We start from the raw sequence: 25,168 nt of genomic DNA on the forward strand, positions 1-25,168 counted from the left end.
ATTTGCAGGAGTCCTCCTGCCAGAAATCTCTGGCTCCCTGCTAGAGTAGAAATGGAAGCAATCTGGAGTCATGTGAACTTGGATTCCAATACAGATTTTGCCCAATTTTATTTTTAGCTGTGTAACCTTGAGCAAGTTGCTTAAATTCCCCAAGACTTAGTTTTCTCACCCACAAAATTGGAATATACAATCCCATGGAATCCTCTACTTCTCCAAGATCAGGATTAGTATTCCCATTTCACAGATGTGGAAGCTGAGGCTCAAAAGGGAGCTGATATTTGAACCCATATCTCTCTGGCTCAGTGTCCACTACCACTGGTGGCCCCCAGTGAACAGATAGGGGAAGGATAGTGACTTTCCATTGTCTTGTGGGGAGTTGAGGGAAGCTGGGAGAACATCACAGACTCCTGAAGCCAGCCCTGCCCACTCCTGCCACCTGCCAGCTACTCAGCTGTGTCCTGTGGATCAGGACCCAGGCATGAGCCAGGGCTGGAAACCTGCCTGGGGGGTGGGAGTAGAGGGAAAGCTATAAGAAGTAATGCCAAAAGCTTGCATCGAAAGTCAAGGGAGACTTGGGGTGAAGGTCTGCCCCTCCCTGCACCCAAGCCTCCCTATTTGTATAACAGGCAGTACTTGAGAATAATTTTGTTTTCATCCTTAGAACCAACTGACCTTCCCCACTTCCCTTCTCTTCTACTTCCCTCTGTCCAGTCCTCCTCGAGGGCCACTGTGTATCAGGCCTGTGCTGGCCACCTGGGCTGCAGGCTTCTCTTCAGCGGGGATGAGGCCCCATGCCCCTGGCTGTGGACGTGGATGTGAATATATTTTTCTTCTCAATCAGCCCAGGCGATTCTGGTGATCTGATCGCCCAGAAATGCTGGGGGCTTCCTGTCAGCTGGCTTCTCAGCCCCTGCCTGACTGCCATTCACCAGGGGCACACCCCTTTCCCCCCACCCCCATCCCTGCACACGCCCTGCCCAGGGAGGCACCCAGGCTGAAAGGACATGGAGGTGAGGGAGGACACAGTTCCGTTCACCATGCTGACCTCTAGTGACCCCTCTGCCCACCTCAGCTTCCTTTCCTTGAGGCCAAAGCCTTGATGGAGATGGTGGGGGGCAGTCACCTGTTTCCAGGGGCCCCAGATGGGGGTGCAGGGGAACTGGTTACAGTCCTGAGCCCCATCACTAGTTTGCTGTGTGATGGCAGGTAGTTATTTTGCTGTGTCTGAGCCCCAGTTGCCCATCTGTAAGTGAAGGATTGAACAATATAATCTCTAAGGGCCACCCACATATCTTGGGTCTCCTGACCTAAGGATGCTGTGTGACCACAACCCCAGATATACCCCAAAGCCTTCTCTGTCTTCCCTAAGCCTGTACCCCTACTCAGACCTCAGCACTTTATCCCTCCTACAACAACAAAGGCTGGTCCGGAGAAAGCTGAAACCAGCCAGTAAAGAGAAGGGTCAAGATCACCCACTCTGGGCCATGACTTTGTGGTGTGTGAAGGGGGACGTGGCGGGGCCCCGCTCAGCTCACTGCTGTCACCTCACCAAGGGGATAAAAAGAGAGGGACAGCTAGGCATGGTGGCTCACACCTGTAATCCCAGCACTTTGGGAGGCCGAGGTGTGTGGATCACTTGAGGTCAGGAGTTTAAGACCAGCCTGGCCAACATGGTGAAGTCCCATCTCTACTAAAGGTACAAAAATTAGCCAGGTGTGGTGGCACACACTTGTATTCTCAGCTACTTGGGAGACTGAGGCAAGAGAATCGCTTAAACCTGGGAGGCAGAGGTTACAGTGAGCCAAGATGGCACCACTACACAGCCTGGGTGACAGAGCAAGACTCTGTCTCAAAAAAAAAAGAAAGAAGAAAAGAGCGACAGTGTTTTGCTCCACTTTTGCTGCATACAGAGTCTCTCTCCCTCCCATGTCTGCAGGTTGGCTGGGGTCTCATGGATCCCAGGCTCCAGGTTGGGTTTGGACCTGCTCCATAGATCACTCCTTCTAGCCTGGAACCAGCACTCCCTGGGCCATGCTCTTCTCACCACCAAGTCAACCTGTGCCATAGGACCAGCCATGAATGGGAATGAAGGAAACCCACAGGTAGTCCCCCTCTCCCGACCTCAGGCCGCCTGGTGGATGCTGTCTTCCCAGAGCCATTTTTTGAGATCCCTCAACCTGGTCCTGGACACATCTCAGAGGAAGGCAGGGCAGGGCGGAGGCTGTCCAAACCATTTCCCTCATTGGTTACAATTAGACTAAAGGGCACTGTTTCCAGCACCAGGGTGCTTTTAGAAAGACCTCTGAGAAGACACATAAATGGGGGGTCTGAGCAGAGTAGCCCAGCCCAGCTGTTTCTGGCACACCCTGTGAGGCCAGATCTTCCAGGCAAGGGTGGGATGAGGGGACCAAATCTCAGCAGGCCTGTCATCAGAGCTCCTGGGCCTGGCCGTCAGACTCACCTCCTCCACTTACCCACCGAGTGACTCTGGGGAAGTCACTCAGCCTCTGGGATCCTTAGTTTCATCATCTGCAAAACAGGGAAGCTACGAAACCAACCCTTCTCAGTGTTACTGAGAAAAAACATGAGAAGAAGTCATACTGGTTGAACGAGCACCTACTGTGTGCCAGGCAGTTTCTGTGCCTGTGGACAAGACAGGCACTTCTCTGCAGATGGGCGCACTGCCAGGCCTGGCAGGTCTCTCTGTTGTGTGGTGGGCCTGGCTGCAAACCCTGGGTCTGTGGCTGCTGGAACCTCTGCCCTCTGCCCAGGGTAGGGTATGTCCTCCTCCTCCTCCTCCTCCTCCGTTCTGTCAGGAGAGGTATTGTTGTTTTACAGGGCTCAGGGAGCCGGCCTGGGGAGAGATGGGAGGCGTCTTTCCTGGGTGCACGTAACAAAATGCCACCCGTCATGTCTGCTGAGGGCATCACATCTGAAAGGCTGCTTTCAACTCTCAATTGTTGAATCATGGTGGTGGCTGCTCAGGAGACAATGTTTGAGTTTCTCAGGCCTCTTTCAGCTCCAGGAGAGAAGAAACCCAACCCCAACCAGCTTCAACATGAGAAACTGACTGGCTCCTGCAGGAGAAACTGGGGTGGCTAGTGACCCTACTGCACTCAGGAGGGCCCAGGGCTGGCGCCGGGGTCCTGGGCCCCTGCCGATGCTATGCTGTCTCAAACTCACTTCTGCTTCTTCCTGCTCTCTTTGAACTCACCTGGGCCTCATTTCTCCCCATTGGGATGCGGCCACCAACAGCCTCAGTTAGAAATTCCAGTCAAATGAGACCTCTGTCTCCTTGGGCCTCTGAATCAGTCCCAGGGAAGGCAGCTGATTGACCTTGTTCAGGTCATGCGCTCTAGCTTTGATTGACATCTGTTATTGCCACAGGAAAGGGGCTCTGGGCATGGCTGGGAGCAGTGCCTGTCACTAGAAGAGGAAGCATAGGAAGCAGTGGACCATTTGTGTCTGGACGGCAGTGTCTTCTACGGCTGGGCTTCTGCTTCTCTGGTATGTGTAGAAGTCAGCGACTCTGCACCTGGGAGAAGAGAGGAGGCATTGTCTGAGTTTCACCCCAACACACACACACACACACACACACACACACACACACACACACGGTCAGAGACCTACCATGCTCGGTGCCCCCACTGTACACACAGAGAAACTGACGCTAAGAAAAGGAAACAATTTGTCGCACATCACTTGGTGAGTGGTGCAGAGACAGAAATCAGGTCTCCTGACATCCAGGCATAAGCCATGCAGTCACTTGTCATTGGTTCTGAACCCTTTCTGAGCAGGCCAGTGAAGCAGCCTTTTAGTGGCACCAATTTCTCCCAGCCCAGAACATAAAGACCCTTTGGAATGTGACTCCATACAAAGGCGAAAGCTCTGTCCCCACCCCTCCACTGGGCTGACCTCCTGGCTTGCTGGACTAGTAGATGTAGCCTGCGTTCTGCTGCCCAGCACTCGGGGCCTTATAGCGTCTGCCTTCACCCTGTTGGGGCCCAGCCCAGCTGCAAGGTCAGAAGCCCAGGCTGGGGCAGAGAGAGGCCTTGCTGTGTCGGCTGGCCCATCAGTCAAATGCAGCCGCACGAGCGAGCCCAACAAAGTCAGCAGAGCTGCTGGGTCAGCCCACAGAAGCAGGAGAATCAATCATGGCTTTAAGCTACTAAACCTTGACGTGGTTTGTCATGTAGCAATAGAGACAAGAAGCAGCCAGGCTTAAAGCGTAAAAAAGCTAAAAAAAAAAAAAAAAAAGCAATTATTTGTCTAATGTCATTTCTTTTTTTTTTTTTTGAGATGGAGTTTCGCTCGTTACCCAGGCTGGAGTGCAATGGCGCGATCTCGGCTCACCGCAACCTCCGCCTCCTGGGTTCAGGCAATTCTCCTGCCTCAGCCTCCTGAGTAACTGGGATTACAGGCACGCGCCACCATGCCCAGCTAATTTTTTGTATTAGTAGAGACAGGGTTTCACCATGTTGACCAGGATGGTCTCGATCTCTTGACCTCGTGGTCCACCTGCCTCGGCCTCCCAAAGTGCTGGGATTACAGGCTTGAGCCACCGCGCCCGGCTAATATCATTTCATAATTTCAGAATCTTACAGTTGGGCCACCCCCTCTCATAACCCCGAGGTTCTAGCCACCAGAGCCCCTGTAATGCCTCCACTGATCTGGGGGCAGCAAGTGGCCAGTGATGGCTCTGTCATCCGCTGCTATGTCCCCAGTACTGCACCAGGGCTGGACAAACAGTAATTGCTCCAAAGTTGCCAAATGAATGGAAGAATGTGACCCAGCCTCTGTTTGCATACCCGCAGGGATGGAGCTCACTCCCTCCAGGATGATGTCTTCCATTATGAATGGCTCTGTCTGAAAGAAGATTCTCCTCCATCTAGAGCAGAGAACTTTGATTCCCTCAGGGGTCCTGGCTATCTTTCTAGGGTCCCCTCTTCTATAGGACAGACTTGGGCACATCACAACAGTCTCTAGCATTACAAAGCAGCACAACCTCGCTTAATAACAAGTATTTTTAGGTATGTGGTGTCCCCAGCCACAGATATAACCCTGAGGGAGGTGCTTCCACCAGGCCTAAAACAAGCATGGGCTCTGGATCACACAGTTCAGGGTTCAACTCCAACACAACTTCTGCTTGGCCTTGGAAAAGACACTTCATGTCTCTGAGCCTCAGTTTTCTCACCTGAAAAATAGGAGAAGTGAAATTTACTGCCTGGGTTGCTGTGGGGCTTAAAGGGGAGATGATGTATGTTAAATGCTCAGCACGTAATTGGTCCTTGATAAAGGTTAGTTCCTTTTCTGCCAGGTACATAAACAGTTCCAGATGGAGAGCTCATCTGTACTTAGTGTTCATGTCTATATAAATAATGTGCAGGTGGGAGAGGAATTGTCAGGTGGCCGGGGAAGGGGGAGGGTGTTCCCAGCAGGGGAGCAGCATAAGCAGAGACAAGAAGGAGAAGTTTGCTTTCAGAGAAGGGTAAGTGGGTGGTTCAGTGCTGCTGGCACGAAGAGCATCAGGAGGGAGAATAATGGGAGAGGAAGCCAGGCCCACACCACGGGGGTCTTCAGTGCTGGGCTAGGGAGCTTGGGCTTTGCCGAGGGAGACATGGAGGTAGTCTGAAGAGGGTAGGGTAAAGTCAGGTGTGGGATTCAAGTCTGGGGTTGGATGGGGAGGTGAGGGGAGATGGAGCTCCTGGGAGCCTATCAGGGGAAAGTTGGAGTAGCAGCAGGAATGACTTGGGCCAGTGGATGGGAGGGACAGCCTGGCCACTGGGGCAGCAGCTGAGCCATCTGCATGGGGACACCTGTTGTGAGAAGCAGGGCTCTTTGTCCTCTGGTCTAGCACCTCTGCCCTGCATCTTTGGCACCAAGCCCTGTTGGGAAGAGCACTTTTTCTGTCCTTTTCAATCTAGGAACAGACTGTGAAAGGGGACAGGGGAGAAGACCTGGGCTAGATCTGTAGCCAGAAGGATGCAGGGTAGACCAAAGGGGAACTGACTTAGCTGTCTGTCAGAGAAGTCCCTCTCAAGGTCCGCTTGCTCATTTTATTAACCATCCCAGACCTCAAACCAAGCTTTCCAGTTTCCTAAGCCCTGCCACAGTTATGGGCAGGCTCCTTTGAGCCTTGCCACTGGCTTGAGGGGGAGGCTGGGCAGAGGGGATTAGCTCTGTTGTTAAGATGGGGAGACCTAGGCCCAGAGAGGGCAAGTGACTTACCCAAGATCACACAGCAAGCGCATGGTAGAGCTAGCCTGGAACCCAGTTCTCCTGCCTCCCACTCGCATCCTACTCCCTTTCCACAGCACTGAGGGACAGGCAGGACGTTCTTACTTACCTGCTCTGGGTGAAGAGTGAGGAGAACCGGAGAGAGGTTGACAGCCATCAGCAGACAACACTTAACCCAAACTGACAATTTAATTGTGAAAATGTGGACGAGGTATAGTTATGTGTAAGGAAATCCAGACAGTCTGGGACCCTGGGGAGCCCCGGCCAGCACCCCAGTTGCCAGGGAAACGGGAGAGGGTTGTGGATGATGTCACTAGATTCCGAGGCTGAGGTCTGGGGGTGGGCTCTCCATTCAGCTCTTTGGGGCTGTGGGCTCTCATCCTCATGTTTAACCCCTTCTCTTACAGATGGGAAAACGAGAGCTTCACGGGGAGGTAGTGACTTGCCCAAGGTCACACAGGGACTCAGTGCCTGAGCAATCCTTGTTCAGGGGCCATGTTGATTCATCTAGCCAGGCTGCAGCCCCCTGAGGGCTGGCTGGGGCAGAGTCACCTATGAGTCCTCAAGCCCAGCACAGGGCCTTGAGAAGGGCGAATGTTCAACTCTGAGGTAAGGACTGCTTGATCCCTTTAAAAAACAGGGAATGTGGGAGGTGACATGCTGACTTCCTAGCAGCCTTAGATGAGCAGGAGCCCTGAGCAGTCTTACAGAGCAGCTGTCACTGGTTCAGGGATCATTGCACACCCCCAGGGATGGGGGGAGCTCAGAGAGGGCAGGCCACCAGGCCCAGGTCACCCAGCAGGTTGGGCAGTGCCTGGCTGACCCTGAGTTCAGGACTCCTAGGTGTCAAGTCCCCTCTCATGCCCCACAGATATGATGTCTTCTTTTTTTCTGAGACAGTCTTACTTTGTTGCCTGGTTTGGAGTGCAATGGTGTGATCTCGGCTCACTGCAACCTCTGCCTCCTGGGTTCAAGTGATTCTCCTGCCTCAGTCTCCTGAATAGCTGGGATTACAGGTGTGCGCCACCATGCCCGGCTAATTTTTTTTTCTTGTATTTTTAGTAGACACGGGGTTTCTCCGTGTTGGTCAGGCTTGTCTTGAACTCCTGACCGTGTGATTTGCCCACCTCAGCCTCCCAAAGTGCTGGGATTATAGGCATAGGCCACGGAGCCCAGCCTGACATCCTCTATAATCCTTACCGGGGAGGAGACATCTCTCTCACTGCCATCCCCCTTAACCCTGGTACAGGGGTCTGGGTCTTGAGAAGCTCCCATTGTCTGAAGCATTTTCTCAGAATTCTCGGCTTCTGACTTGACCCACCCAAAGCATCAATAACAATGATAATCACCACCCTTAGCACAACCCCTATTGTGCGCTAGGCTCTGGGCTATCACTCTACTGCCCTCATCTTAAATATTTACAACTCTGTAGGCTGGGATTGTTGCTTTCACTTTGCAGTCTGAAAATGAGGTTCTGGGAGGTCCCTTGCCCACCTGCACACAGCCTGAAAGTGAAAAGGCTGGGTCTTGAACCCCAGGCCACTCTGCATCCAAACACCATGAATGCCTTTTCCCCTGGCTAGCGGCTCATTCCCACAATGGCCTGAGTGCTTATGGGAGGGGGCAGCTCCTCCCTTCCATCCCCCACTTTATAAGGTTCTGATGAAGCTCTCAGTCACAGAGCCCAGTCCCCTCATAGAAGGCCTCGCCTTGTGGAGAATTCCATCTTCCTGGCCCAACTGGACCAAATAGAGCCATTTCCCTGGGATGCATAAATGGAGTCTGGGAGAAAGCAGTCAGCCCCACCTTGGAATGGAAGCTCCAAAGGTGTGATCCCAGAGCTTCCTACCCTGTATTCCCTGCCCTGTGAGGAAGAAAAGGAGGATGAAGAAGGAATAGAAGAAACAGGTAGTGGGGTGGAGATGGGGTGCCGTTTGAGTCCCTGAGCACACCCTGTCCTTCTCAGATAGGAGGCTAGTGAATCCATGTTTCCTTAGGCTCATCGGAATAGGATCTCTATCTACTCTCTTCCAATTGGAGCAATCCTGTTTCCACTGCAATGTGCTGAGTCCTATGCTGTTGCTACAGGGGGTACAAAATTAATAAAGATTCCTGTCCTCCAAGACTTAACAATCTAGGCAGGGAACAGCGGGTTGGCAGTAGCTCTGGGTTCTAGTCCTTGCTCTGCCTCAAACACGTGGTATGATCCTTCCCCTCTCTGAGCTATGGTTTCCCTATCTTTATCATGGAGGTATGTGGGAGCAGGGAGCAGGAAACATTGGGCTCAGTGTTCTGCAGGACTCTCTCCAGATCTACACAGTACATTGCTTTTAAAAAAAATGAGACCAGGTGCTGTGGCTCATGCCTGTAGTCCCAACACTTTGGGAGGCCAAGGCGGGCAGATCACCTGAGGTCAGGCATTCAAGACCAGCCTGGCCAATATGGCGAAACTCTGTTTCTTCCACAAATACAAAAATTAGCTGGGCATGGTGGCGCATGCCTGTAATCCCAGCTACTCGGGAGGCTGAGGCAGGAGAATCGCTGGAACCCAGGAAGCAGAGGTTGCAGTGAGCCAAGATGGCGGCATTGCACTCCAGCCTGGGAGACAAAAGCGAGACTTTGTCTCAAAAAAAAAAAAAACGTATATTTGCAAACTATCCATCTGACAAAGGTCTAACATCCAGAATCTATAAGAAACTCAAACAGGCCGGGCGCGGTGGCTCACGCCTGCAATCCCAGCACTTTGGGAGGCTGAGGCGGGTGGATCACGAGGTCAAGAGATCGAGACCATCCTGGTCAACATGGTGAAACCCCGTCTCTACTAAAAATACAAAAAATTAGCTGGGCATCGTGGCGCGTGCCTGTAATCCCAGTACTCAGGAGGCTGAGGCAGGAGAACTGCCTGAACCCAGGAGGCGGAGGTTGCGGTGAGCCGAGGTCGCGCCATTGCACTCCAGCCTGGGTAACAAGAGCGAAACTCCGTCTCAAAAAAAAAAAAGAAACTCAAACAGATCAACAAGCAAAAAGCAACCCCATTTAAAAATGAGCAAAAGGCTGGGCATGGTAGCTTATGCTTGTAATCCCAAGCACTTTGAGAGGCCAAGGTGGGAAGTATTGCTTGAGCTTAGGAGTTTGAGACCAGCCTGGGCAACATGGTGAAACTGTACCTCAGTTTTTTCAAATTAATAATTAAATTTTTTTTAATTAAAAAAATGAGCAAAAGACATGAGCAGACACTTCTTACAAGAAGACATCCGTGTGGCCAACAAGCACATGAACAATGTTGACTATCACTAATCATTAGAGAAATGAAAAGCAAAATCACTATAAGATACCACCTCACACCAGTCAGAATGGCTATTATTAAAAAGTCAAAAACTACAGATGCTAGTGAGGTTGTGGAGAAAGAGTTATGTGTACACACTGCTGGTGAGAATGTAAACTAGTTCACCCGCTGTGGAAAGCAATCTAGAGATTTCTCAAAAAACTTAAATAGAACTACCATGTGACCCAGCAATCCCATTACTGGGTACAAACCCAGAGGAATATAAATTATTCTATCATAAAGACACAGGCACACGTATGATCATTGCAGCCCTATTCACAATAGCCATGACACAGAATCAACCTAGATGCCCATCGACAGTGGACTGGATAAAGAAAATGTGGTACATATACGCCATGGAATACTATGCAGCTGTGAAAAATGAGATCATGGCCTTTGCAGCCACATGGATGGAACTGGAGGCCATGATGCTAAGTGAATTAACACAGGAACAGGAAACTACTGCGCGTTCTCACTTTTAAGTGGGAGCTAAACATTGAGTACACATGGATGCAAACAAGACAGCAGTAGACACTGGAGCCTATCTGAAGGGGAATGCGGGGAGGAGGGTGAGGACAGAAAAACTCCCTATCGGGTATTATGCTGATTACTTGGGTGACAAGATTATCTGTACACCAAACTCCCACAACATGCAATTTACCCATGTAAGAAACCTGTATCTGTACACCTGGAACCTGTAAGTTGGAAAGGAAAAAACTTAGACATATACCACACATTCACCCTGTCAAAGTGTACCGTTCAGTGGTTTTTAGTATATTCACAAAGTTGTGCAACCATCACTACTTTCTAATTTCAGATCATTTTCATCCATCACCCCAAAAATAAATCCCATACCTGTTAGCAGTCACTCTTCATTCCACCCACCACTCCAGCCCCTAGAAATTGCTAATTCTTTTTGTCCTTATGGATTTTCCTATTCCGACCAGTTCAAGTTTATTTTCAAGTTCATCTATTTGTAGCATGTAATCATATCCTTCATTTCTTCTTATGGTGGCTTAGTATTTCATTGTATGGATAGACCACATTTTGTTGATTCGCTCATCAGTTGATGGACACTTGGGTTGTTTCTACTTTTTGGCTATTACAAATAATGCTTCTATGAACGTTCACGTGTAAGTGTTTGTATGGAATACATGCTTTCAGTCTCTTGTGTATGTACCTAGGGATGGAATTGCTGGATCATCTGGGAACTGTATGACTTTAGGGGAACTGTCAAACTGTTTTCCATAGTGGTTGTACTTTTTTTTTTGAGATGGAGTTTCACTCTTGTTGCTCAGGCTGGAGTGCAACAGTGCAATCTCGGCTCACTGGAACCTCTGCCTCCCAGGTTCAGGCGATTCTCCTGCCTCAGCCTCCCAAGTAGCTGGGATTACAGGCCCCTGCCACAATGCCCGGTTAATTTTTTTAGATCGAGCCTCACTCTGTTACCCAGGCTCGAGTGCAATATCACAATCTTGGCTCACTGCAGCATCCAGCTCCTGGGTTCAAGCGATTCTCCTGCCTCAGCCTCCTGAGTAGCTGGGATTACACGTGTCCGCCACCATGCCAGGCTAATTTTTTTGTATTTTTAGTAGAGACAGGGTTTCACCATGTTGGCCAGGATGGTCTGGAACTCCGGACATCAGGTGATCCATCCGCCTCAGCCTCCCAATGTGCTGGGATTACAGGCATGAGCCACTGCGCCCAGCTGTGGCTGTACTATTTTTTTTTTTTTTTGAGATGGAGTCTCATTCTGTTGCCCAGGGGATTTGAGTGCAATGACGTGATCTTGGCTCACTGCAACCTCTGCCCCCTCGTTCAGGTGTTCTCCTGCCTCAGCCTACCGAGTAGCTGAGAATACAGGCACCTGGTTAATTTTTGTATTTTTAGTAGAGACGGGGTTTCACCATCTTGGCCAGGCTGGTCTTGAGCTCCTGTCCCTGTGATCCACCTGCCTAGGCCTCCCAAAGTGCTGAGATTACAGGCATGAGCCACTGTGCCCAGACGCTGTAATATTTTACATTATGAGGGTTCCAATTTTTCCACAATCTTGACAACACTTGTTAATTTGGTATTTTTTATTACAGCCATCCTGGTAAGTGTGAATAGTATATTGCATGGTGGTTTTGATTTGCATTTTCCCAGTGACTAATGGTGTGGAGTATCTTTTTATGTGCTTATTGGCTATTTGTATATCTTATACGGAGAAATAGCTGTTCAAATATTTTGCCCACTTAAAAAATTAAGTTATTTGTGCTTTTCTTGTTGAGTTGCAAAGAGTTCTTTATGTATTCCAGTTACTGGAATACTAGACCCTTACCACATACTTCATGTGCAAGTATTTCTCCCATTCCGTGGGTTGTTCTTTTACTTTCTTGATAATAATCTTTGAAACACAACGTTTTTAATTTTGATGAAGTTCTGTTTCTCTGGTTTTTTTTTTTTGGTTGCTTGTACTTTTGGCATTATATAGAAAAAAGCCATTGTCTATTTCAAGATCACAAGGATTTACATCTATGTTTTCTCATAAGGATTTTCTAGTTTTAGCTGTTACATTTGGGTCTTCGATCCATTTTGAGGCAATTTTTGCATATGGTGTGAGGTAGAGATCCAAATTCATTCTTTTGCACATAGATATGTTGTTCCCCCACCATTTGTGAAAAAGACTATTCTTTCTCCATTGATTGTCTTGGCACTCTCGTCAAAATCAATTGACCAGGCTAGGTATGGTGGCTCACGCTTGTAGTCCCAGCAGCTTGGGAGGCCAAGATGAGAGGATCGCTTGAGGTTAGGGGATTTGAAACCAGCCTGAGCAACATAGTATCTCTACAAAATTTAAAAAAAGAAAACTAACTGAATGTGGTGGTGTGCACCTGTGGTTCCAGCCACTAGGGAGGCTGAGGTGGGAGGATCACTTGAGCCCAGGAGACTGAGGCTGCAGTGAGTGGTGATCGTACCACTGCACTCCAGCCTGGGCAACAGAACAAGATCTTGCTTCTTTAAAGAAAAATAAAAGTCAATTGGCCATAGATGTATGTGTTTATTTACACAATTACTTGTTAAGTGACATCTAGGAAGTAAGTTACAGTAGGGTCCACGTAGTCACAGCCACGTTAGGCATGTGGCAGAGGGAAGAGGATGAATGAGCAATTCGGAGTCCTGCAGTCCTTTGTTTCCATTCCAGATCCACTGTCACTCAGGCAACCTGTTTCATTTTGCCTTTTAAGAAGTGACACAATATATCACATAGGACACATTCTCATGAAAAACACCAACATCAGAATGTCCCTAAGCCTCAGTTTCCTCCTCTGTCATGTCTAAGCCCCAGAGCCAGCATGAGGCCTAAGGTTGGGGGCAGGGGACAGTGGGGAGAGGAAGGGTATTCAGATGGGGTCAAGGGCACGAGGAATAGCTGGGAGACTGGAAAGAGGAACCTATAGGCCAGGAGTGGTGTTGAGAGGCTGCCTCTCTTGTCCTGAAGTTGGTGAAAAAACAAGACTCTGGTCATAGCTCAGAAGGCATAGCTCAGAAGACACCTCCCACATCCCCCTGGGGAGCCTCATGGTACAGAGGCCAGCCAGGCCCTCCAGGTAGAGCCTCCCTCACCCCCACGTTGGAATCAGTGTGTCCGTGAGCATGCTGCTTGGATACTGTTGTCTGCGCTCAAGTCTGGGGCCGGGAGGTAGTTGGGGGCCAGCGGGGGGCTTTTGTTTCTTGTTTTGCCTGTGAGTGAGCAAGACGTGCAGGTCAAGAAGACAGTGCCTAAGGAAGGTAAGAGGCAGCCCGTTTGTTGAGCACCTCCTGTTTGCCAGAAGGCACTTTGTGGACTTCATCTCAGCTTCCAACCACCCAGAGAAACAGGAGTTATGAGACTCATCCCCATTCCACAGGACAGGAGCCTGAGTCAGATGGGAGGACACGTTTGCCCAAGCTCACACAGCCAGCAGGTGACAGGGCTAGGATCTGAACCCAGTTCCATCTGTCCTGAAGCACATGCTTGTCTATAATGCCAAGCCACCCTAGAGAAGAACCAGAAAGAGGAGGGGGGCGAGACACAGGGCGGCCCAGCAGAGGGCCAGTCACACAGAGGACACTCAAGAGAGGCAGAAATGAAAAACCAGAGTAGAAAGAGTGTAAGGCCCTGGCCGGCTGAGGCCTGGAGCAGGTCCTCAGGGAGCAGCTGAGGGCCGGGACGGCCGGAAACCAGCTCACAAACCTGGAGCCAAGAACCATGCTCGGCCTGAGACGTGGTGGAAAAGCGCTCACCTCAAGATACTGGCAGGGGAAGCTGGCGTTGGGGGAGCAGGGTCTGCCTGGGAAGAGGACAGCGGGGTCGGATGGCCAGGAGCTGCCAAGCAGGCCAATCATCCGGCTCTAGTAACGGCCTCAGCTGCTGGGCAGGCAGGCCCTCACTGCTGGACGTGCAGAGCGGCAGGCCTGAGGATGGTCTCGATCTCCTGACCTCGTGATCCACCTGCTTCGGCCTCCCAAAGTGCTGGGATTATAAGCGTGAGCCACTGCTCCTGGCCCACCCTGGTATTTTTTTTTTTTCCTATACAAAGAAATGAATGGAAGAAGCTAGTCCAAAAAACAAACTTCCTGGGCACAATTCATACTTCTGATTTCCTCCACAGATACCGAGCCCCTTCAGGGAGGGACTGTACCTCCTTCTCTTCCCCAGCCTAACTGTGGACCTGAATCAGGTTTAGGCTGAACGTGGTGAGTGACTGTAATGTTGAACATCACCGTGGTGGGTCACAGAAAGTCAAAACAGGAAGGAACCCTGGAGATCACGACATGTAAGTGCTGAGTCTAGGCCCTGAGGTGTTGTAGTCACACAAAAAACTAATGTCCTCCCTTTAGAGGTCATCTTGTTCAACCACCATCTTTTTTTTAAGTTATTTTAAGTGTGCAATTCACTTTAGTACATTCACAAAGTCGTGCAATCATCTTACTACCCAATCCCAGAACATCGTCGTCACCGCAGAAGAAACCACACACCTAGTAGCAAGCATGTCCCAGTCCCCTTCCATCAGGCCGTGGCAACCACCAATTATTCTATTTTAAAAACAGAGAAACTGAGGCCCAGAGGGGGCAGTGCCTTACTAATGTCACGTTGCCAGCCAATGGCAGAGCCAGGCTAGAGCCCGGAGCCTCCTGACGCCCCACCTACTATGGTCAGGCAGCAAGTCTGAGCTCTCCCTGGCACTCTCAGCATACTCCGAGACCTGACATGAAAGAGGTGTTGGGCAAAGGCCTATGGAATGGAGTTCCCTGGGTAAGAGGTTACCATACAATCTGTAACTGTGCCCTTAAAGTCCAGAGCCTGCTGTTCCCAGAATGGAGCTGAGGGTGGTGAGGAGCAGGAGACACATGGAGGGATCATTTCCTCCTGTACCCTGCTTCTACAAAGCCGGCGTCCTTCCAGAGCTGGGAACGCCCTTCCCCAGCTGACCCCAGGCTCCCTCCTCACCTCTCCAGTGCCCTCTCAAAGGCCCTGTTCACAGTGAGGCCTGCCCTGACCACCCTATTTAAAACTGCAAACAGGCTGGGTGCAGAGGCTCATGCTTGTAATCCCAGCACTTTGGGAGGCCAAGGTAGGAGGATTGCTTGAGCCCAGAAGGTTGAGGCTGCAGTGAGCCATGATTGCAGCACTGCACACTAGCCTGGGTGACAGAGCAAGATCCTGTCTCCAAAAAAACCCCACAAATCCCAAAAAACAAGAATCACTGCAAATAGGCCCTGTACCTCCCCGCTGGCACTCTCTGCCCCCTGCCCCGACCCATGGCATTCTCCTCCATAGTGCTGGCCTCCACTCAGCGGACAGCCTGCATCCACTCCTTCTTTACCTGGTGACTGTCTGTCTTCCCCACCACGGCAGCTCCATGCAGGCAGGGGTTTTGTCTGTTTTGTTTTCTGCTCTACCCCAGCTTCTAGAATAGTACTTGCCATATAGAAAGTGCTTTGTAAACACTGGATGGATGGATGGATGGATGGGATGGCTTTCATTGCATTTGATTCTTATCGGCAATGATCAGGGGAAGGGCTATCATGCCTGGTTTTTAGATGGCAAGATGAGGTCCATCTGGGAACTAGAGGCGGGCTACGTTCTCCCTTGACCTTGGTCCTGTCAGGGCAGTCTGGAGCACGAGCAAGGTGGGCATGAGGAAGCAGGGGCTAGGCTTCCAGGTTCTGCCATTGTTTTTAGGGCCCCAGAAACCAGAGCCAGTTCAGAACCCAGCCTTCACTCCTTCCTGCGATAATTCAGCAGTTTTCACTTTCCGTGCCTTAGCCAAAATGGAAAAAGAAAGAAAGAAAAAAGGCAGTATTATTTTTTCAAATGGACTTAGCTTCGTGAGCTCCAACGTGGAAACTGCTGTCCATGATGCCACGGGCCCCGAGGTCTCTGGGCAGCGTTACTGACACTTTATAAGGCAGGCTGGTCACAGGGTCCACACTCCTGTTTCCAGGGCTCTGTAAGCACCACAGGCAGATGGTGGCTCCATCGACTAGCCTGAGCCCAGATCTCCAGAGCCAGGATAGAGCCAGGCACTGGGAAGGCAGGGGCAGACTGATAGGCCAGACCTAATGTCCAAAGGTCTTCAACGTCCACCACTCACAGGGTCTATAGCAGATCATAGGGCGAGCACGCGGGTCTGTGTCTTTCCATGGGGAGCAGAGGGTCAGAGTAGTGTGGTGCCCTCCCCACGGTCATGTACACAGCCCAGGAGTGATGGCCTTGGCCTTGAACCCTGTCATCTGATTCTAAATTCTATAGTCTACTAAAGAGGAGAAGGCATGGCTCTTGCCCAAGAGAAGCTGACAGTCTGACACTGGTGTGAGGAAGTCACTTGATCAAGTCTAAGTCTTCATTTTACAGTTCGAGAAACCAAGGCTCAGAGGGGCGCAGGGACTGGTCCAAGGTCACACAGCCAATCCACAGCCCAGACAGTGCTGGACGCAGTCTCTAGATTCCTGGCTGGGAGTATTTTCTACAATATCCTGCGCTTAAACAGTTCCGTTTGGCGGAAGCTCTGCTGTTCTGGAAGAGACGCCAGGCCTTTCCAGAATCCGGTCCAAGGCTGTCTTCCAGCATCTGCTGTCAAGGCGCACTCCTTAGGGAGCAGCTGTTGGCAAAGGGAGGGGAGATATTGATTATGTCTAGGGTTGTGGGGAGGGTGGTTTGGGGAAGTGGGGGGATGGGGAAGAGCAGTGGAAGTTTCTCTGAAAAACCAAAAGCGTATTTATTTTGACTTTTGCTTATCTGTATAATTCTTCTATGGTTATATAATTAATATTTTATATTTGAAAGGGATGAACTATTTAATTAGGCAGGGCCTGGGAATCCAGGATTGTCTCAGCTCTGACAGGCTGTGTGGATGTGATGAGATCCCCCTTCCCTTTCTCTGGGCCTTTCTTAGCAATGCTGGTAATAACGTTGCCCTGTGAGAGGTAAATGAATCACAGGCTCCCTGGCTGAGGAAACAGCTGTCCGGCCTATTCATGATGTTACCCTGTCTGAAAGCAGCAACCAAGGCACGAGGTCCAGAGAAAAGCCAAGATTCAGAGAAGCCCATTGTGGCCGTGTATGTCCAGTGTTGTCTGGAAGGTCAGGGAGATCGTCTGAGACCCATGCCTGTCCCAGTCCCCACAGAGAGCCCCCTGCATGGGTGGAGATCATTCTTCAGGCTTCACCAAGGTCTGCAGGAAGCACCTCTCGACTAGCAATGGCTCCTTTGTTCAGCTCCCAGGCCCACCAGACAATAGCATCCTAGAGCCCTGGCTCCCAGGAGGGAAGGAGACGGAGGAAGGGATAAGAGCATTCCTGTCAGTAGAAAGGAGAGTGCTCAGTGTCAGTGCTAAGTGTTGTGAGGAGGCATCATCTTGAGTGACAGGTTAGGGTCAGCCTGTCAGACCTCTCTAGGTCTGGAGAAAGGTCAGTGTCAGGACCTGCCAGGTGAGGGCCAGACTCCAGGCTGAGACCTGCCACCCAGTGAAAAGGCTAAATTTCGTCAATATGTGTGCAGTGTTTAGCACAGCGCCTGGCACAAAATCAGTGGAAATAAAAACTACTCAGTGAAAGTTCGCTGTGCCCTAACTGGAAGCAGGGTGGAGGCGTGAGTGCAGAGAGGGAGAAGGACTCGATCCTTGCCCATTTGCCCAGTGGGCCCCTGTCTTCAGAAGCAGGCTCAGCTCGCACCCTCTCTTGCCTCTGACCCTCACCACCATCTCTGTCACTCCTGGGCACTGAGGGAGCATCTCGCTGCCTGTTCTGAGTGGTGGTGTCACTTTCTGGTCTTCCCCTGATCTCCAGGCCTGAGGGAGGGGTCATGGCTTCCCACCCCTGAAGTATCCCCTGCTACTGCCACCCATCCCTCACCCCCTACTAGCACTGGGCTGGACCTCAAAAGCCAAGAATTAGAGGTAGGGCTGGGACCCCTGAATGTCAGGGCTGGAAGGCCCCCAGTGAGTGCCTTGCTTGCCACTCCTCCAGGGATGCGCACGTCGGGGAACTGAGGCCCAAAGAGGAAGTTCCCCCTTGGCACAGTGAGTGTGGATGTTTCGCCAGCCTCCTCTGCTCTCTGGGGGTCCCCAGAGCCACTGGGAGACCATATATCCCCCCACGCCCCCGCGGCCACACCTCACCTGGTCTTCGTTTGCTCTGCAGCTCTGTCTGGGGTAATTCTCGCCAAGCAGGGTCAGCCCCTGGGGAGCAGGCCGCTAATGAGCTTCAGATGCTGGGGCCAGACTCGGTCTTGCTGCAGGCAGATGCTCAAATGCTTTGGCTGATTGAGGATGCCTGGCGAGTGGGGATGGCTCGGAGAAGACACCTCCCCACCCTTCACAGGTTACCTCATTCCTGACTTGCACCGGGCATAGCAGGTGCCAGTGTTTAACCCCCAAAACCCCAGCCAGGGCAGCTGTTTCAAGATCTGGAAAAGGAGAGACAAGCGGGAGGACGAATGCATTTCCACCGCTTGAGAACTTCGTTCTTCTTCTCCCAGGCCTTTCCTGGGTCCTGAGCTGGGGTTTCCACCAAGGTAGCAACAGGGAAGGGGAAGAGAGAGGGACAAGCTGCTTTCCGACAGCCAACCACACACAGGCTGGGCTGGGCACAAATGTCATCTTCTCCAAACCTCACCGGAACCCCACAAAGTGAGGACTGCCACCAAGCACTTCGCGGAGGAGGAAACGGAGGCTCAGAGCAGGAAGATGACTTGCCCAAGGTTACACAGCCCCTGAGTGGCCAACTAGGGTTCCAGCCCACCTCTGTCAGAGCCCACACTCCACCCTGCAGCAAGCTGGGATGTTTCTGCAAGACCAGAACGGTATACTGTGGTCTCCAAGCTTTGTGAATGGTGAGGGCCACATGGGTTTCAGACACTCAGCCTGCCTCTGCAGCTGACTCACTCCCTCATCTTGACAAGGCAGCAGATTTCACATCTACAAAATGGGGATCATCATCGCGAGTTTAGGTGAGGTAATGGTAAGTGCCATCATCACATTCTCAGCCATGCCCAGAACACATCCTGGGAGCCAGACCCACTGCCGGGGGACTTTCTGTCGGGGACCTGTAAAGCACGTGGATTCTAAAGCTCTGCTACCTACTAGCTGTGTGACCCTGGCCAAGTTACTGTGCCTCTCTGTGCCTGCATATTCCCATCTGTGAAATCAGGATGATATTAGTTGCTATCTCAGAGTTGTTGTGGAGTTGGGTGAGTGATAAAGGGATCAGAAGGATGCCTGGCACGGGGAGCACGTCCCGTGCGTGTTACCTAACACTGGGCTCACCCTTGTGAGACACATATTATTTTCCCCAAAGTAGCAATGTGGAAACTGAGGTAATGCAGCACAGCCATTCTCCAACTTAGTGTGCAGAGTCACCTGGAGAGTTTGTTCAAATCCTGAGGGCTGGGCCCATGCCAGAGTTTCTGGATCAGTAAGTCTGGGTTGGGGCCTGAGAATTTGCATTTCTAGCATGTTCCAGGTCATGCTGAGACTGCTGGTGTGGGGCCCACACTTGGAGACCTACTGCTCTGGTGGGCCTGAGTAGCTCATGGTATGCAGGGGCCAGCTAGTTCCACACATTATTCAGTGAGTGACGAGGTGAGTGAGCAGGTGAGTGAGGAAGTGAGTGAGGAGGTGAGTGAGCAGATGAATGAGAAGGTGAGTGAGGAGGTGAGTGAGGTGAGCAGGTGAGTGAGGAGGTGACTGAGCAGGTGAGTGAGGAGGTGAGTGAGGAGGTGACTGAGCAGGTGAGTGAGGAGGTGAGTGAGGAGGTGAGTGAGCAGGTGAGTGATGAGGTGAGTGAGGAGGTGAGTGAGGTGAGTGAGCAGGTGAGTGAGGAGGTGAGTGAGGAGGTGAGTGAGGAGGTGAGTGAGGTGAGTGAGCAGGTGAGTGAGGAGGTGAGTGAGGAGGTGAGTGAGCAGGTGAGTGATGAGGTGAGTGAGGAGGTGAGTGAGGAGGTGAGTGAGGTGAGTGAGCAGGTGAGTGAGGAGGTGAGTGAGGAGGTGAGTGAGCAGGTGAGTGATGAGGTGAGTGAGGAGGTGAGTGAGGAGGTGAGTGAGGTGAGTGAGCAGGTGAGTGAGGAGGTGAGTGAGGAGGTGAGTGAGCAGGTGAGTGATGAGGTGAGTGAGGAGGTGAGTGAGGAGGTGAGTGAGGTGAGTGCGGAGGTGAGTGAGGAGGTGACTGAGCAGGTGAGTGAGCAGGTGAGTGAGGAGGTGAGTGAGCAGGTGACTGAGCAGGTGAGTGAGGAGGTGAGTGCGGAGGTGAGTGAGGAGGTGACTGAGTAGGTGAGTGAGGAGGTGACTGAGCAGGTGAGTGAGGAGGTGAGTGAGGTGAGGGAGCAGGTGAGGGAGGAGGTGAGTGAGGAGGTGAGTGAGGTGAGTGAGCAGGTGAGTGAGGAGGTGAGTGAGGAGGTGAGTGAGCAGTTGAGTGATGAGGTGAGTGAGGAGGTGAGTGAGGTGAGTGAGCAGGTGAGTGAGGAGGTGAGTGAGGAGGTGAGTGAGCAGGTGAGTGATGAGGTGAGTGAGGAGGTGAGTGAGGAGGTGAGTGAGGTGAGTGAGCAGGTGAGTGAGGAGGTGAGTGAGGAGGTGAGTGAGCAGGTGAGTGATGAGGTGAGTGAGGAGGTGAGTGAGCAGGTGAGTGATGAGGTGAGTGAGGTGAGTGAGCAGGTGAGGGAGGAGGTGAGTGAGGAGGTGAGTGAGGTGAGTGCGGAGGTGAGTGAGGAGGTGAGTGAGCAGGTGACTGAGCAGGTGAGTGAGGAGGTGAGTGCGGAGGTGAGTGAGGAGGTGACTGAGTAGGTGAGTGAGGAGGTGACTGAGCAGGTGAGTGAGGAGGTGAGTGAGGTGAGGGAGCAGGTGAGGGAGGAGGTGAGTGAGGAGGTGAGTGAGGTGAGTGAGCAGGTGAGTGAGGAGGTGAGTGAGGAGGTGAGTGAGCAGGTGAGTGATGAGGTGAGTGAGGAGGTGAGTGAGGAGGTGAGTGAGGTGAGTGAGCAGGTGAGTGAGGAGGTGAGTGAGGAGGTGAGTGAGCAGGTGAGTGATGAGGTGAGTGAGGAGGTGAGTGAGGAGGTGAGTGAGGTGAGTGAGCAGGTGAGTGAGGAGGTGAGTGAGCAGGTGAGTGATGAGGTGAGTGAGGAGGTGAGTGAGGAGGTGAGTGAGGTGAGTGCGGAGGTGAGTGAGGAGGTGACTGAGCAGGTGAGTGAGCAGGTGAGTGAGGAGGTGAGTGAGCAGGTGACTGAGCAGGTGAGTGAGGAGGTGAGTGCGGAGGTGAGTGAGGAGGTGACTGAGTAGGTGAGTGAGGAGGTGACTGAGCAGGTGAGTGAGGAGGTGAGTGAGGTGAGGGAGCAGGTGAGGGAGGAGGTGAGTGAGGAGGTGAGTGAGGTGAGTGAGCAGGTGAGTGAGGAGGTGAGTGAGGAGGTGACTAAGCACACGGAGTTGAGAGGAACTTGGACTAGAGCGATCCTTTGTGGCTATCCCGGTCCTCTCCCAGCACCGAGGGTTGTGGCTCATCCCCTTCACATTTTCTTTGAACCTGAATTGGGAAGCTCCCCACCACACTGCCCCCACACCCTATGGCAGAGGGCAGTGTGCTTGCTGTGGCCACAGGCTGCATAAAGGGGCCTGTGTGCCGGCCGCTCACCTCCCACCGTGAGCCCAGTGGTTTTCTATTTCAGTTGCTGTAAAAATATCACCTTTGATCTCAGCTTGTGGCTCTCAAAAAAAAAAAAAAAGAAGAAGAAGAAACCACCAACAGGCTGGATTTTCATTCTCCCCTGACCCCGCCTTGCTCTCACCTCAGCTCCCAGCTCTCTCCCCTCCTCCCATTCCCCCCCACTCACCCTCTCCTCTCTGCATGTCAGCACCCTGGACCCGGGGCACCTTGGGAACCTGTGGGCCCTTCTCTCTCTGTGTGTCACCGCACGCCCCTGCACGGGGCTGCCTGTAGGAAGAACAGTATAAATGAGGGTGTGTGTGGAGGAAGACCGCCCTCTCCCCTCCTCCTAGTCTCCCTGCCCTTTCCCTCTGCTCCAAGTTCCCCTGCTTGGCCAGGTCAGGCCTCTTCTTCAGCGCTGTCAAGCACGTGGTATCCATCACAGCCCTGCATCTGTAGAAGCTCAGGTCCTCCCACAGTGGAAAGAGAAGAGCGAGAGGGCCTAAATATTTGGACCACACCATCTACTCAGGGAGCCCTCAGCAGCCCAGAGATCCCTGGAGGAGTGCCCTTCAGGCCTGATGATTCCAATATCCCACCTCCTGACTCAGCAGGCAGACAGACAACCCCCTCTCCTTGACCCCAACCCCCGAATCAACACACACACCCCTTTTCTTTCAGCAAACTCTGGGGAGAGGTACACGCAGGCCGCCCCCCTGGGGTGGTCCCGCATGCTCTGGCCTCTGCGCCCTGACATTATATATATATATATAGACAGGGTCTCACTCTGTCACCCAGGCTGGCTGGAGTGCAGTGGCATGATCTCTGCCTCCCAGGTTCAAGTGATTCTCATCCCTCAGCCTCCAGAGTAGCTGGGATTACAGGTGTGCCATCACGTCTGGCTAATTTTGTAGTTCTAGTAGAGGTGGGATTTTGCCATGTCAGCCAGGCTGGTCTTGAACTCCTAACCTCAAGTGATCTGCCCACCTTGGCCTCCCAAAGTGCTGGGATTACAGGCGTGAGCCACCCTGTGCCCTACCTCCCTGACATTCTTGAGCCTACTCGCTCCATACAGGCCTCTGAGCCATAGCCCTTCTGGTTGGAAAGTCACCTTCTCACCTACTAAAGCCCTTCCTGCCCTGCCACCCCCCTGTCTAGTGAGGTCATCTCCAAGGGTCCCAGCTCTGGCAGAGGGACCAGAGAATCCCACCACCTCCCTAAGAAGTTTCTTGGCTGACGAGCATTTTGTGCCAATGGAGGGGGCAAACAAGCCTTGAATCTCTGACTCACACCAGCCTTTGAGCCATTATGGTGTCTTTTTTCGAGTTCGACTTTTACAGAAAGACAAAATACCACTCATTCAACAAACACTTTACAGGTCATCTGCATTGGGCCCTGTGCTGACATGGCCACTACTCAGGAAACCCTCCCTCACACTCCTGTGGTTAGAGACGCAGATGTGTGCAGGGTCAGGCATCCAGGCAACAGGGAGTCAGGGTCTGGGGGCACTTGGAGGAGTGTCTGCCTGGAGGAGGAGGTGGTGGTGCAGAAACTGCAAGGCCTGGAATGTGCAGGAAGCTGGGGGCATCCTCAGCTGGAAGGAGCCACTTCCAATGGAGGCATGGCTACGGTGTTCGTGGCGTGAGGAGGGGTCAGGCCTCAGAGAGCCCAGGTGGCAGGCAAAGAGCTCAGCCATTGCTCCCAGGGCCTGCGGATCCGCCGCAGGGTTTGAAGACTGTGGGTGTGGGACTGTCCGTGGGTAAGGCCTGTCTGGGGGCACGGAGGGCCCGGGCTGAGGATATAAGGTTCTGGGTGTGCGTCCAGGCCGCAGCCTCGTTTAGCAGCAACCACAGTCCGCCAGGGCCCAGACTGAGTTCCCTGCAGCCCAGCCCACAGTCCAGGGCTAGGCAGAGGGTGCAGCCAGTGTGGCCAGCACTGGGCAGGGGGTTCAGGAGGCAGGCTTGACTCATCAGTGTCCCCAGGGCCCAGCTGGGGGTGGGGGTGGGGGGCCCAAGCAGGTACCAGGGGAAGCGTGTTGTAGAGTGAAAGAAGCTTTACAAACGCTTCCAGCAGACTGACTGCAGGGATTCCTTCCTGCCCGCACATCCTCAGACCCGGGAATAAGGAAACGGGAGGCTCCAGCCAGCTCCTGAAGGCACAGGACAAAGCTGAAAGGAGTTTGGAAAAGGGCCACTGGGCAAAAGTCCCTCCAGGGCTTCGCAGTCTCAGTTTCCCCACCTTGAAGTCAGGGGGTGTGGGGGGTGGGGTGGGCATGGGGAGAGGGAGGGAGGGAGGGAGGGGGGGAGAGAGAGAGAGAGAGAGAGAGAGCGAGCGAGAGAGCCAGCCACAGAAATTATCTGGACTGATCTGCAGGGCGGGATGCGCACCACTGGTAGCCTTGTGATGGGGGCCAGCATAGCTATTACCTTCCGCTGTCCTACGGGGGACAGGGGCCGGTGGTGGGGAGCTTCCAATTCTCCCTGGCAAGAAGGCAGAGGTGGACCTTGTGATCCCCTTTTCACCGGGGGGCATGCGGAACACATTGTCTGCATGTCCCAAGGACACTGAGTCACAAGGTGGAAGGGCTCCATGGAACCCGTTTTTCGGAGTGGGTCTGGCACCCCTGTTCCCCACAGAGGCTTTTCAGGGAGCCTAGAACCTGTGGACCGTGGACGCAGAGGCGAAGTGCAGAAAACCGTACCAGGCCCCCCACGTGCTGGGAGACCCATTCGGTGAACCAGAGCCGGTGGGTTCCGCCAGGTATTCGGTAGTCAAACCAAGAAACTGCACATCTGACCCAGCCCTGACCGAAATGTCAGGCCAGAGCCTCGCAATGTCAGTCATCCTCCCACGCTACATCCAGGAACCCCAAGACCCAGGCTGCAATCATGATGACGCTGATGATGATGATGTGATGTTTGGAACACGGGCGCGTTAGGGAGCTCCACACACGGGGCAGGGAGAATTCTCCTGCCGGGGATCCCAGCCCGCCGCCCCCAGTGCCCGGCCTGCAGCTCTCCAGAGTCCTAGCCCCAGCTCCCAGGTCCAGTGTAAGTAAACTCGTGGTCCCTGCGTCTGCAGAAAGCCACGTTTCCCTGCTGCAGGGCGGACTGGTTGCACTCTCCTTGCGTCCAGATTCAAAGCTCGCGGGCGACAGAGCCGGTCTCGGGGTCCCACTGTGCGGATGCCGGATCGGTTACCGGAGGCGAATCCTAAGTACACACGCCATTGCGGATCCTGTGCGGCCGGGACGGAAATGCTCAGGCCCCAGGGCACCTCCCATTCTACTTATAAAGCGAAAGGAAACATCACCGGAGCGGTGGCTCGTTGGTCTAGGGGTATGATTCTCGCTTAGGGTGCGAGAGGTCCCGGGTTCAAATCCCGGACGAGCCCTCGTTTTCTTTTCCTTTCCTTTCCCCGGATCTCTGTTCTTTAAATACAGCACTTTTCGAG

At 52.6% G+C, this 25,168-nt stretch overlaps 1 non-coding gene across 1 annotated transcript; it reads left to right on the forward strand.

Moving 5' to 3' along the window:
• The first annotated feature begins 25,036 nt into the window (after positions 1-25,036).
• On the forward strand, positions 25,037-25,108 carry TRNAP-AGG (transfer RNA proline (anticodon AGG)). Its single transcript has one exon. It is a non-coding gene; the product is annotated as a tRNA-Pro (tRNA).
• Positions 25,109-25,168: the final 60 nt, after the last annotated feature.

Source organism: Aotus nancymaae, unplaced genomic scaffold (genome assembly GCF_030222135.1).
Source record: "Aotus nancymaae isolate 86718 unplaced genomic scaffold, 86718_ANA_hifiasm-v0.15.2.pri h1tg000059l, whole genome shotgun sequence".
NCBI classification, from domain to species: domain Eukaryota; kingdom Metazoa; phylum Chordata; class Mammalia; order Primates; family Aotidae; genus Aotus; species Aotus nancymaae.